Below are 12392 nucleotides of genomic sequence, written 5' to 3' on the forward strand. Positions count from 1 at the left end.
TGCTGCTATAAACATTGGAGTGCATGTACCCCTTCGGATCCCTACATTTGTATCTTTGGGGTAAATACCCAGTAGTGCAATTGCTGGGTCGTATGGTAGCTCTATTTTCAACTTTTTGAGGAACCTCCACACTGTTTCCCAGAGTGGCTGCACCAGCTTGCATTCCCACCAACAGTGCAGGAGGGTTCCCCTTTCTCTGTATCCCTGCCAACATCTGTCGTTTCCTGACTTGTTAATTTTAGCCATTCTGACTGGCGTGAGGTGGTATCTCATTGAGGTTTTGATTTGGATTTCCCTGATGCCGAGCGATGTTGAGCACTTTTTCATGTGTCTGTTGGCCATTTGGATGTCTTCTTTGGAAAAATGTTTGTTCATGTCTTCTGCCCATTTCTTGATTGGATTATTTGTTCTTTGGGTGTTGAGTTTGATAAGTTCTTTATAGATTTTGGATACTAGCCCTTTATCTGATATGTCATTTGCAAATATCTTCTCCCATTCTGTCGGTTGTCTTTTGGTTTTGTTGACTATTTCTTTTGCTGTGCAAAAGCTTTTTATCTTGATGAAGTCCCAATAGTTCATTTTTGCCCTTGCTTCCCTTGCCTTTAGCGATGTTTCTAGGAAGAAGTTGCTGAGGCTGAGGTCAAAGACATTGCTGCCTGTGTTCTCCTCTAGGATTTTGATGGACTCCTGTCTCACATTTAGGTCTTTCAACCATTTGGAGTCTATTTTTGGGTGTGGTATAAAGAAATGGTCCAGTTTCATTCTTCTGCATGTGGCTGTCCAATTTTCCCAACACCATTTGTTGAAGAGACTGTCTTTTTTCCATTGGACATTCTTTCCTGCTTTGTCTTTTTAATATCCACACACTGATGCCACAGTCAAATTCCGTAAGTGTGATATATCTTACTAATGCTCCTCCCTTTCCTGGTCTTGCAGGAGAAATAAGCTTCCTTGCCCCTTTAAATTTGTCATAACCATGTGGCTTGATTCAGCAAATGAAATGTGAGTGGAAGTGATAGGTCACTTCTAGATGGAACCATTTAAAAGCAGGTGATGATTCTCCATGATTACAATGGCAAACCTTGAAGGCTCGTGTTGAAATGGAGATATAAGATAATAGAGACTCCAGGGCGCCTGGGTGGCTCAGTCGTTAAGCATCTGCCTTCGGCTCAGGTCATGATCACGGGGTCCCGGGATCGAGTCCCACATCGGGCTCCCTGCTCGGCAGGAAGCCTGCTTCTCCCTCTCCCACTCCCCCTGCTTGTGTTCCTGCTCTTGCTATCTCTCTCTCTGTCAAATAAATAAAATCTTTAAAAAAAAAAAAAAAAAAAGATAATAGAGACTCCATCAGCCTAGACCCCTGAGTGATTCTGAGCACACCTCAATCCCAGCAACGGGCACTGGTATGTAGAGATAAAAATATTTCGTTTTAAACAGTTGAGATTTAGAGGTTGTTTGTTACTGTAGCATAACCTAATCTATCCTAAGAACAGTAGATCAATCTTATGTTGTATCATGATGGCAAAAATTTTCCAAAAGCCTAAACAAAATCATATACCTGTTACCCTAGCCAGATATGTATAATTAGAAAATTTTATATGTTAGGCTAAAATTATGTATTAGTTATTCTATAACTAAGAAATTTCAGAGATATCAAAAATCCTGAGGGTCACAAGAGGATTAAAGGTTTTGTCAAATTCAAAAAGTAATACATTTCACAGTTAACAGTCCTAATTTCCTTACTGTTAATAAAATCAAGTGAAACAAGACCTGGTTTCTAATGAATTGATTGTATAGGCAATCAATGTGTCTAATTTAGAATGAAAGCTCATAAGTCCATAGATGTTAGTAGAGTCTTGTCTTCCGTTTGTTACTAACACTAGGAGTTAATAGCTGGGAACTGAGTTGTTTAGCAATAAAAATAAGACATGAGGAGTGGTTAGAGAAGCCTAAAGACACCTTAAGAGAGATAGTGATCAAGTATTTTTCATATCAATAAAGTACTAAGAATTAGAAACTAGGTGAAAATTAAAACCTTTTAATTTTGACCCCATTTTAATGTGGCATAGCAATTTTCTTGACATGTTGTAGTTACCATTAGGTTGTGGTTTGCAAATGATTGTCTTGGCTTATAAATGAGACCAGATTCAAGATTATTCCTAAAATAATGTCATCCCCAATTCCATTCCTATCTGCGTTCTTGAATACAGAAGAAGAGGGTAGGTTGGTATGCCAGAAATGATACACAATCCACAGGCTGCAATACAAATGCAACTGCCTGTGCTTAGTATGTTGTCAATGGAACACAAGATTAATCATACATTAGAATAGATTCCTGTATAGTTTCAAGAATAAAAGCTTTAAGTTACTTTCTTGCATGTTTTCATGTTGAAATGTCACTGTGGTATAAAACATTCTGGAGATTTTTCATTTAATTTGGGCTTTTTTATCTTTTTATAAAATTAATTATATACTGTGCCATTATTTATTGTTTTCTAGTCTGTGCGCTGTAAAAGTCAGAGGCTATGTTTACATTTATATTAATGCTTGTAATACCCCATGGTGCCTGACACATAGTCTGTACTCAAAAAGCACTGGATGAGTTTAATTAGATTCTTCTTCAACATGGTCATTCTCCCTAGTATCTTTACCTAGACTTCAGATCCTCTTCTCTCATTGTACAGCATATAATGTCTCTTGAAGAGAGCATAAGAAGATAAAAGGTAGAAGGATTAAATTCTGTTCTCTTTATACAGGTCTTTACTCTTATTTATTGACAGGAATTGAGATGGCTGAAATTAATAACATGCAAAATACACTCAATAAATTAGAAAACAAGGACCAAGGAGAGGAGAAAAAAAATAAATATTCTAACTAAAAACATCATATGGTTCATGTCAAAATATCCAATTTAACTCTGAGCTTTGTGATAGCTAATGCAGAAAAGAAACTTGTAAAGGTGTATAGTTCATATTAACTGACAGTAGAAAGCATATAAATTCCTCACAGAAGAAAATTCTAACACCTAGTCTCTAAATTCTAAAAGACGTTCTCCTGTGGGATTTAATCTGAAACCCCTGAGAAAGAAATAGACCGAATGTTGCTGCTTCTTGGGATCTCTTCCAATAAAAGCTAGAGGCAGAAAGAGTAATTCCACCCAGTCTAAGTTAATGCATGTGGATCTTATTGTCATTCTTTCTTCAAACTAGATCCAGTAATAATACCTGAATATCCACAGAAGTTGATGGAGGACAAACCCTTGGACTAATGTCTCTCAAAAAAATCACTTCTCACATTCAACTTTAGATGAAGGGTAGCACCTGGGAGAGATCACAGGCTTTGGAATCAAGGAGATCCAGATTTGACAATCTGTTTCAATTTGAATTTGAAATATATTTGACAACTTATTTTACATCCCTGAGCGTCAGATTCTTTAGCGGAAATACACAGGTCGGGAATAAAAATCTGACACATGTCTTAGAAAAGGCATAACTTGCTCCAGAAAAATAAGGAGACCTTAGATTCTAGATGAGCAGGCAAAACTGCTACAATTTTTATGAGGCCTGAAAAGTTTATCCAAGATTCTTTTCCATGGAAGACCCACCTACCAACTCATGGAAGAGAAGGAAAGCCAGATCTTTTCTCAGAGAACAACTGGCATTCACCTTCAGTAATTAGACAAGTATTCAAGTGAGATCCCACCAATTCACACCTTAGAATTGTCTAATATCAACCCGGGAATTATATGAATCAGACTCTTCCTATTGTCCACAGAGAAAAACCTTAGTACCACTTCCAAGGGTTGGATGATTCTGAAATGCTTAGCTTTTCCATGAGCATGCCAGAATTAGTTAGCTGCAACTATATGTCCAGATCACTGAACATACGAACTAGATATATAAAGATATTTAGTATTCACTACCCTAATTTCAGGAGCGTGTCTTTGTCGGATAATGAGTTTCATTTTTCCTAGTCAATGTTGAGTTAATCTTGCTGGCAATAAATTCTATAGTTATTCACTTCCTGGAGCCATCAAACCAGGTCATCAGATTGTGGAAGGATACCTTTTTCATTGTACATGAGGTATGAAGTTAGCTCATATAAAATATTTGCATATACATTAAAAAAAAGTGAAACAAAAAATGATCACGTTTTCTACGGCTTGATATTATTATCTGATATTTAAGTCATGGAATTACATTGCTTCCAGACATGAGAAGTGTGAATCACAACAACTAAATGATATCACTGATTTCATGCAAAACTATTTTAATAAAATAATGTTTCTTATAACCAACTCTAAATTATATCATTTCTCCATTGATACAGAAGATTCTCCAAAAATTAGACCTCACAATTGTTCTTCTATTGAAGTATGACTGAATTCAATGTTTTTGATAATACTCTGTTTCAGAATAAATCCAACATCACAAGAAATGCAAGTAAGGGACAAATAAGGCCACATTTTTTACATGTTGATATTAGCTTTGTACTTATTTCTTTATACTTGTTTTCCTGTTTGGCCTTCTATACATGTTTTGATCTGAAATTAATCTCACTTCTAACGCTTTTGCTCTATCACTAACACACCACCCATCCCACCCCACCCCCAGAAAAAAAAAATACCTTAAGTGTAGTAAATGGTCCAAATATCCCAAGGGAAATTTTTGCCACTTTAATCCACGTACAGGAAAAAGTGTATATCATCTGCTGGTGGCTCAGCAGCCTGTGAACTATGTGTTGGTAAGCTTAGTCCTGTTGCTAGTGGAAAAAATAATCATGCTTTGTATTTATGTAATACCTTTCTCCTGTGGAACTTGCAGGATATTATGCGTCTTGCATCACTAATCTTCATAATATCCCATATTTATGGGAATCTATTGAAGTAAGGACCATATTTTAACCTGAAAGATCATGAAGTGGGCAAAATTGATAAAGAAAGATGCTAAACACAGCTGACCTTGTTAAGGGCATATGGAAATGTTGTGGGGCCAGACTTTCATTCCCCGTCACACTATATGCACCATTTTCCATAAACGAATCTTTTTTTTTTCAACCTAGACAGAGAGCCATGACTGAAAGCTGAAAAGAAGAAAGATTCAGTGACTAAGCAGCAGAGTGGAACCTCAGGGCCTCTGCATTTTCTTTTTAATTCTGTTCCTAATTTGTGATGTGACCCCAAGAAACCTTTTGCCCTCTTTAAGCCTCAATTGTTTTACTTACAAAATAGTATTGTGAAAGCATGTTGCTCTGCATCCTGGCTCTGGCTTCCAACACTCTATCTTTTGTAGTGTCCTATAATTAATTTGTTCATCTATTCAACAAATATATATTGAGCATCTTCCATGTTTAAGGCACTGGGGCAGTTGCTTTGGGACTCTAAAGGAAGTTAAGACATTATCTAGAGCTTAAAAAATAGAAGCAGGAGCTCTTACATGTATAAAAATAACTACATAATAAACTACTGTATGTTAAGTATCATTGAATCATGCAAATAATACACTAAACAAGTTCTGAAAATTGGTTCTGGCAGGACTGTGTTAGCAGAAAGAGCACTGAACAAGGAGTAAAACCTCATCTGTAGACCAGCCACCTAGCTCTCTGTAAAATGGATAAAAGAGCAGCATGTAACCTCACAAGGTTATTGTGATAGCAAAATAAAATATTGTATAAGAAAGTACCTTGTAAATGTAAAGGTTTCTTTTGTTTTGTTTTCTTTTTATTGTAACTAAAGAAATCAGAGAATACTTCAGGTACGTGCCATTCAGAATGATCTTTAGATAATGAAGAATATCTCAATAGATATATAATATTCTGAACAGAAAGAATGGTATAATCTAAGGCATAGAGCAGGAAACATATTAAGAGAACTAAAAAAAATGAAAAGATCAAAAGTCATAATGAGGGGAACAAATACCTTTAGAAAGTAAAGGATGTTGGAAGAATGAAGGAGTGAAAGATATGAAATCAAGGAAATGATGATGAGGGGACTTGTTAAAGATACTCAGTTGTTCAAAATGTTGGCATGACCTAAAGAAGGACGGTGGTTGATCCATGGCTGAAATGAACTGAAGATTTAACTCAATAAAATTGAAGTGATTCAGGAAATTTAAGTCCATTTTTGTATGAGTCAAGCACAAAGACAGAGATAAGAATGCAGAGTGGAAAAGAAAATTCTCAACCCTGTGCAGAACTCTTCACAGTAGTGAGAGACATGGGGATGAAAGCCAATAAATGATAAAAATGAGGCAGATGAAAGACTGAGAGAAGTTAGGTCACAATGAATTGTAGGAAATAATAGAAAAGACTGAAGACATACAATACTCTCTAGTTTGCTTATAATGACGCTTTGTTTAGGATTCTCCTAAAATAACATCCTTCAGCAAGTAGCTCCAATCTCCTCATTAATCTACAATCATTAAAGGTCAATATCCAAGCCATGGCTACATGGCATTCTCCATATCCCAGACTCAAGACAGTGCAGGTGGGAGCCATACCCTGGTCTGTGATCAATGACTTCCCCATCAGGACACCTTCCCAATATCCCCTTTCTCCTCTCCTCCTTCCCACAACACACACTCATATATCCACTTTTTTTTTTTTTTAAGTTAACTCTACACCCAACGTGGGGCTTGAACTCACAACTGGGAGATCAAGAATTGCATGTTCCACCAACTGAGTCATCCAGGCACCCTTCACACATCCACTTTGAGTAAGTCAGGAATAGCTCAAACTCAGGGAAGATTTAGGATTTCTAGCCCTCAAGGTCAGAACCATTTGCAAATTACTAGACAGTCTCTACCATGGCATTGAGTACATATACACAATGTTAAAGTTAGGGTTCAATTATTTATCCATGTTGCATGAATATATATAATAGCTATCAGTAAATATAATTTATAAATTCTGGGTAAATTCAGAGTTGCAAGATTACCTCATTTCCACTATTATGAAATATTCCTTCCATTTGACTGTCAGATTTCAAATGTGCAGTGGCAGTATCGTAGCCAATGAGGTTTATCCGAGGCGCGATTATTGCTAATCATTGTTTACTAATATAGATCACCATGAATTCTGTTCTTGGGTCTAAATTGATGAAAACTAGTATAATACATGGTATCTTACAATGAATAAAACATTTAAAATATTTTTTTAAAAAAACACATGATTAACTAATGAGCTAGGAATGAGAGATACTTTCTTTTAGTTTATTCCCCATTTTGTTTTTCACCTTTGACCTAGTTTTTCTTTCTTCTTTTGATAACTGGTTTGCCTTTGATCAACAAGAGTGAATGTTCAATGATCAGAATACAAGTCTTACTTCAAAGATCAGAACAGTTTCTTGATGGCCAGTCTTATGAGTATGTGGCTATAAATATTTCTTGTATATATCTTTTTCTTACGAAAAGAAAAAATTACTTTAAAATATGCATCTAGCTATACGTAGACCTCTTACAGACTATCAAAATATAAATGCAATGATGATCATTTTGTTCACTATATATGTTCAGACTTCATATTTCAGGTGTTTATATGATCTAATTTCTAAACTAAGGCAATGTCTTACTCTCAAAAACACTCCCACAAAAAATAATACCTTTATTAATGTGGTTTACTTTTTCTAAAATTTTCATCTTTTTGCTGAAACACCAAACTGATATGATTTTCTTATTATTTATATTAATTTCTCCTGCTAAATTTTCTTATAGTTGGCTCTGAACTAATCACTAAATAAAAAGACATAAGTTCTTGACAAGCCAATATATATTTATAAGCTTTTAGGGATAACATAGCCCCCTTAAAACAACTCCAAAGAAACAGATACAATAGCTCCTCCATAATGGGCAAGTAATTTAATCCCTGCATGTCGATTCACAGTTTAAAAATTGCTTGCATGTATTTTAATTAATTTGATCCTCACAGAATCCCAGTAAATTGGATTTGCAAACATTTTTATTATCCTTATTCTCAGATGAGGAAACTGAGGTTTGTTTAAATAAGTTACTTGCTCAAGGTTATATAAATAGTAAGTATCAGAGACTAGACTTCATGTCTTCAAAGAGCACCATTTTGATCCAAAATGAACACTAAGGAGAGAACCTTAATAATCTGTCACTTCAAAAAGCATTTAACCACAATGTAATAAAATATGAAAAGGAAATAAGAGGTATAGAATTAGAAAGGAAGAAAAAAATCTCATTGACAGACAAAATGACTGCCTACATAGAAAATATAAGTAAATTTATAAGCTATTGAAAGAAATGAGTTTATCAAAGAGGCTGGATAAGAAAGTGTTCCTATAAACAATCAACAACCTTTTAAAAATATATAAAACATATATTGAAATGTTTTTTAAAAATCATATTCACAAAAACTTAAAATACCTAAAAATAGAGTAACAAAATACACAAGAACTGAATATGAAAATTATAAAACTTCAGTAAGGCCATAAAAAGAAGACTCATAAATAACATTTTCTCTACCTCAAGAGTTGTCATTTTAACTGGAAAACCCTGAAATACAATGTTCATGACATTATCAAATATAAAAAAAAAATGTTATATAACGTAACCAAGGAAGACTTTATCCTTTTGACATTTTTTGCCTAATATTTCCCCAGTTTGAATACTGACACTACCAAAATAAATAAATAAATAAATGATTGCTTAAATGTCAATATCATTTAAAAATGGCAGGTAGGAGTGCCTGGGTGGCTCAGTTGTTTAAGCCTCTGACTCTTGATTTTGGCTCAGGGTTCTGAGATGAAGCCCCATGTCCAGCTCTGCACTGGGTGTGGAACCTGCTTGGGAAACTCTCTCTCCCTCTCCCTCTGCCATCCTCTCTCATAAATAAATAAATAAATAAATAAATAAATAGTAAGTAAATAAGTAAATAAGGCAGGTGGATCAGAATAACTCCAACTAAAAAGACTGCACTTTCCACATGTAGAGGAGATTATGGAAAAACTGGAATTCTCATGTACTACTGGTAGGAAAGTAAAACTGTGGAGGATGGACATGTGGGTTTCATGTGTATATACAAATGTCAAACTTATCAAGTTGTACACTTCTAAAATGTGCAGTTTATTGTATTTCCAGTGTGCCTCAATAAAACTGTTTTCTTAAGTGATAAGCAGGCTAGAATAGTTTAGCAGAGAGTAAATTTCCAATCTACAACACCCAGAAAACTACAAACTTATTTTATTAATAATTTACACAAAAAGTTACCATCTATAAAAGATATTTGTGTATTACTTTCCTAAAGGAATGACTCAACAGACTTTATTATGATAGGTCACTGATTTTGGCTAGTAAGAGACTTTAATTTCACCCATTACAGTCTCTTAATTGTATCTAATAGTTTGTGAACTATTGAGATTCAGAAACTGAAGTTTGTTATCACCCCCTTGCATTGATTGATTGGAATTAAATATAAATCGGTTTAAATTCAGTGCTGAATAACTGTGTGAACCTGTGCAAATTACTTCAACTTTCTAAGCCTCCATTTGCTCATCTGTAAAATTGAAATAAGTATTCACCTCTTTCCTGGTTGTTGTTGTAAAGAGAATTTACATCTGTATGGTAGTGTGTACAAAAATAGGTACATGATAAATGGTTATTATTATTATTACCTAACATTATGAGATAAACAAATTTCATTGAAGACTTTGATGGTTTTTATGGTCTTTTTCTAGCCAATTGATCCAATTATGGGTTTTCACACATATAAATATAAAGTATTATCTATGTACATATATGCATGTTCATTTGTTTAGCAAGTATTTATTAAACCCCTATAGAACTGTATGGCAACCATGAATTTTTGTCATATTTATATGTTCAATTTCACAGTAATAGCCAGTCCTTTAAGAATTCCAGCCACTGAATTCTGATCTTCACAATAATTATTATCTAAATATTCTTCCATAATTACTTTTTCTTTAATTTCAAAGCATTGTTTAAAGACTGGTAAAATCAGAATATAATACATATAATAAAAATTGTATATGTGTGTTCAAAAAAGGAAATTCAGCAAAATGTTGAATTTCTTTTTATTTTGATGATTGCACAATTATTTTTCATTTTTTCTCACTTTACTATAATGCCAAATTGTTTGGAAAGTATGTTTCATCTTTAAAGTGGAAAATAAATCTGAAGTAATGAATAAAATATTTACTGCCTAAATTTGGCAGTGTCCACAAATGCTACATTTAGAAACGTCACTTGGATTCTCACTTCTGCTCATTCCCCCGTCACACTATATGCACCAACTTTCGTAAGTAAATCTGTCTTTCAATCTAAAGGAGAACCATGACTGAAGGCTGAATAGAGGAAAGATTCGGTGACTAAGCAACAGACTGGAACCTCAGTGCCTGTGAATTTCATTCTAAATTCTGTCCCTAATTTGTGATATATCCTAAGGAATTTCTCAGCCAGTTTCTGCCTCTCTTACTTGGCTTGTAAAATGGTGGCATTCACAGTTACTCTTCAGTCTGACTCTGCCTGGTTTCTGAGCAAGCATTGTATATATAATCAAGCCCTGTATTGGTTGTTCACAATGATTCCTAGTAGAGATTATATTGTCCCACTCAGATCTGGTCATGCAAATATGTAAATATATCAAAGAACCACCCTTTCAGATTGACAAACAAGTTGACCAGTATCCCACCATCATTTGGTTTTCATTAGGAAAGAGTCCAAGATTGGTTGACTCATCTTCACACCACTTCTATATCCCACAGGGATCTGGCAGTAGTTATGAGCCCCAAGTCCATTTCCATCAACAATTAGAACTAGCTGACCTTATCTCCTTATCCCCTAAACATGTTAAGACTTGAGGAAAATGAAAAGTAGATCTTCCTCCAAGAAAATGAAATATCCTACCTTGGAAGTGAGGAACTTTATTTCACATGTTCCATAACCACCTACCACATGTCTAACAAAACTTTATTTGAAGATTAAATAAATTAATATAGCCCAAACTGAGAGATCTTAAATTAAAATTTTAGTATCATTCAACATGCTATATCACCTCTACAATCTTTAGGCCAGTTTGAAATTCATACATCCACTTTACACAGTAATAAGAAATTTCTCCCAAACTTCAAACTCTGACATTGAGGAATAAATATGCAAAATTCCAAGAAAGTTATGTAGGGCAACCATAGCTGCTGCTTGCCTCAATGAATAAGATGGCGGTGACTAGAAATCAAGGCCCATCCTGTGGCTATCAGGCGTGTCATCCCAGGGCTGGTTGAGGGCAGGGTAGACCACGATAGTGGCAGAGCCCAAGAATGACAGAGCCCTGGCAGAGGAATAGTTCTTTAATGCTTTGACCAAACTTGATCTAACTTAGGGGGCTATATCCCCTATGCTGTAGCAATAATGTCACTGTCTATTAAGAGGACATTAATTATTAATTCTTTCCATTAAGAAAGATATATAATGATGTAATATATGGTGATTAACATAACATAATAAAAAAAAACAAGTGGAAAAAAAAAAGAAAGTAAGATATACTGGTCCATAATTAGCAGAAACCTTTCAGGAACTTTTGGTAGAATGGTATCATGTTAACAATTACCCAGTCTCTCAGTATGGTGCATGTTTATAATATTTTTTCACTCATATCTTGGCCCCATGGTGCCACATTTTAATTCCTGAGAGACTCTAGATTTCTCATTGATTGTCCTCTAGTGATATTACCACATTTAGTTTGCAAATAAGATCCGGAGGACTCTGAATTTACTATTCTGTCAGGTGGTACCCAGCTATCAATTTGAAAACAGAATTCAGGAATTTCCAATTTAGAATGATATCTAGAAAGGGGTCACTCATACCGGCTCTCCCTACTTCCTACTAAAATGTACAGGAAAAAAAGACCAAATCCCATGCCACAACTAAAAATTGAGACTGAACAAAAACATCCAATATACAAAATTAAGGTGAAAAATCCATGAACTATGAAAGGAAGATAGCTGTATTGATTTTTTTTAACAATCTAGACTTCCTCTCAATAAATATAGACTTCTTTTAAAAAAGAGAAAAAAATATTGACTATTCTCTAACTTAAGACACACAATTTATAGCATTCTAGAAACCAAGTATTGAATTATTTACTGCAGAGGTTTAAGATACTGCATTTTTAATTAGCCAGAAAACTATTTTATACACACATATGCACAGAAAATCCTCTCCAACTCCACTCTCCAAATTTGCATACTATATCCATTCATAGACCATGTGGAAGGATGGGCAATGGCAAGTTGCATCCTGGGATGTCTGTAAGCCTGGGATGTCAGGTAGTAGTGCAAGCTGGGACTTGTAGTTTTTTATACATTCCATTAGCTCAGAGCATTAAAATCAAATGGGAGAAGGATAGGAAGGCACCCT

General features: G+C 34.8%; 2 pseudogenes; both read left to right on the plus strand.

Moving 5' to 3' along the window:
- The window catches only part of LOC118548041 (large ribosomal subunit protein uL11 pseudogene), a 69904-nt pseudogene that overhangs the window by 30121 nt on the left and 27391 nt on the right, over positions 1-12392 (plus strand).
- On the plus strand, positions 6982-7113 carry LOC118548056 (U4 spliceosomal RNA; annotated as a pseudogene).

This window comes from Halichoerus grypus, chromosome 1, assembly GCF_964656455.1.
Source record: "Halichoerus grypus chromosome 1, mHalGry1.hap1.1, whole genome shotgun sequence".
Classification (NCBI taxonomy): Eukaryota; Metazoa; Chordata; class Mammalia; order Carnivora; family Phocidae; genus Halichoerus; species Halichoerus grypus.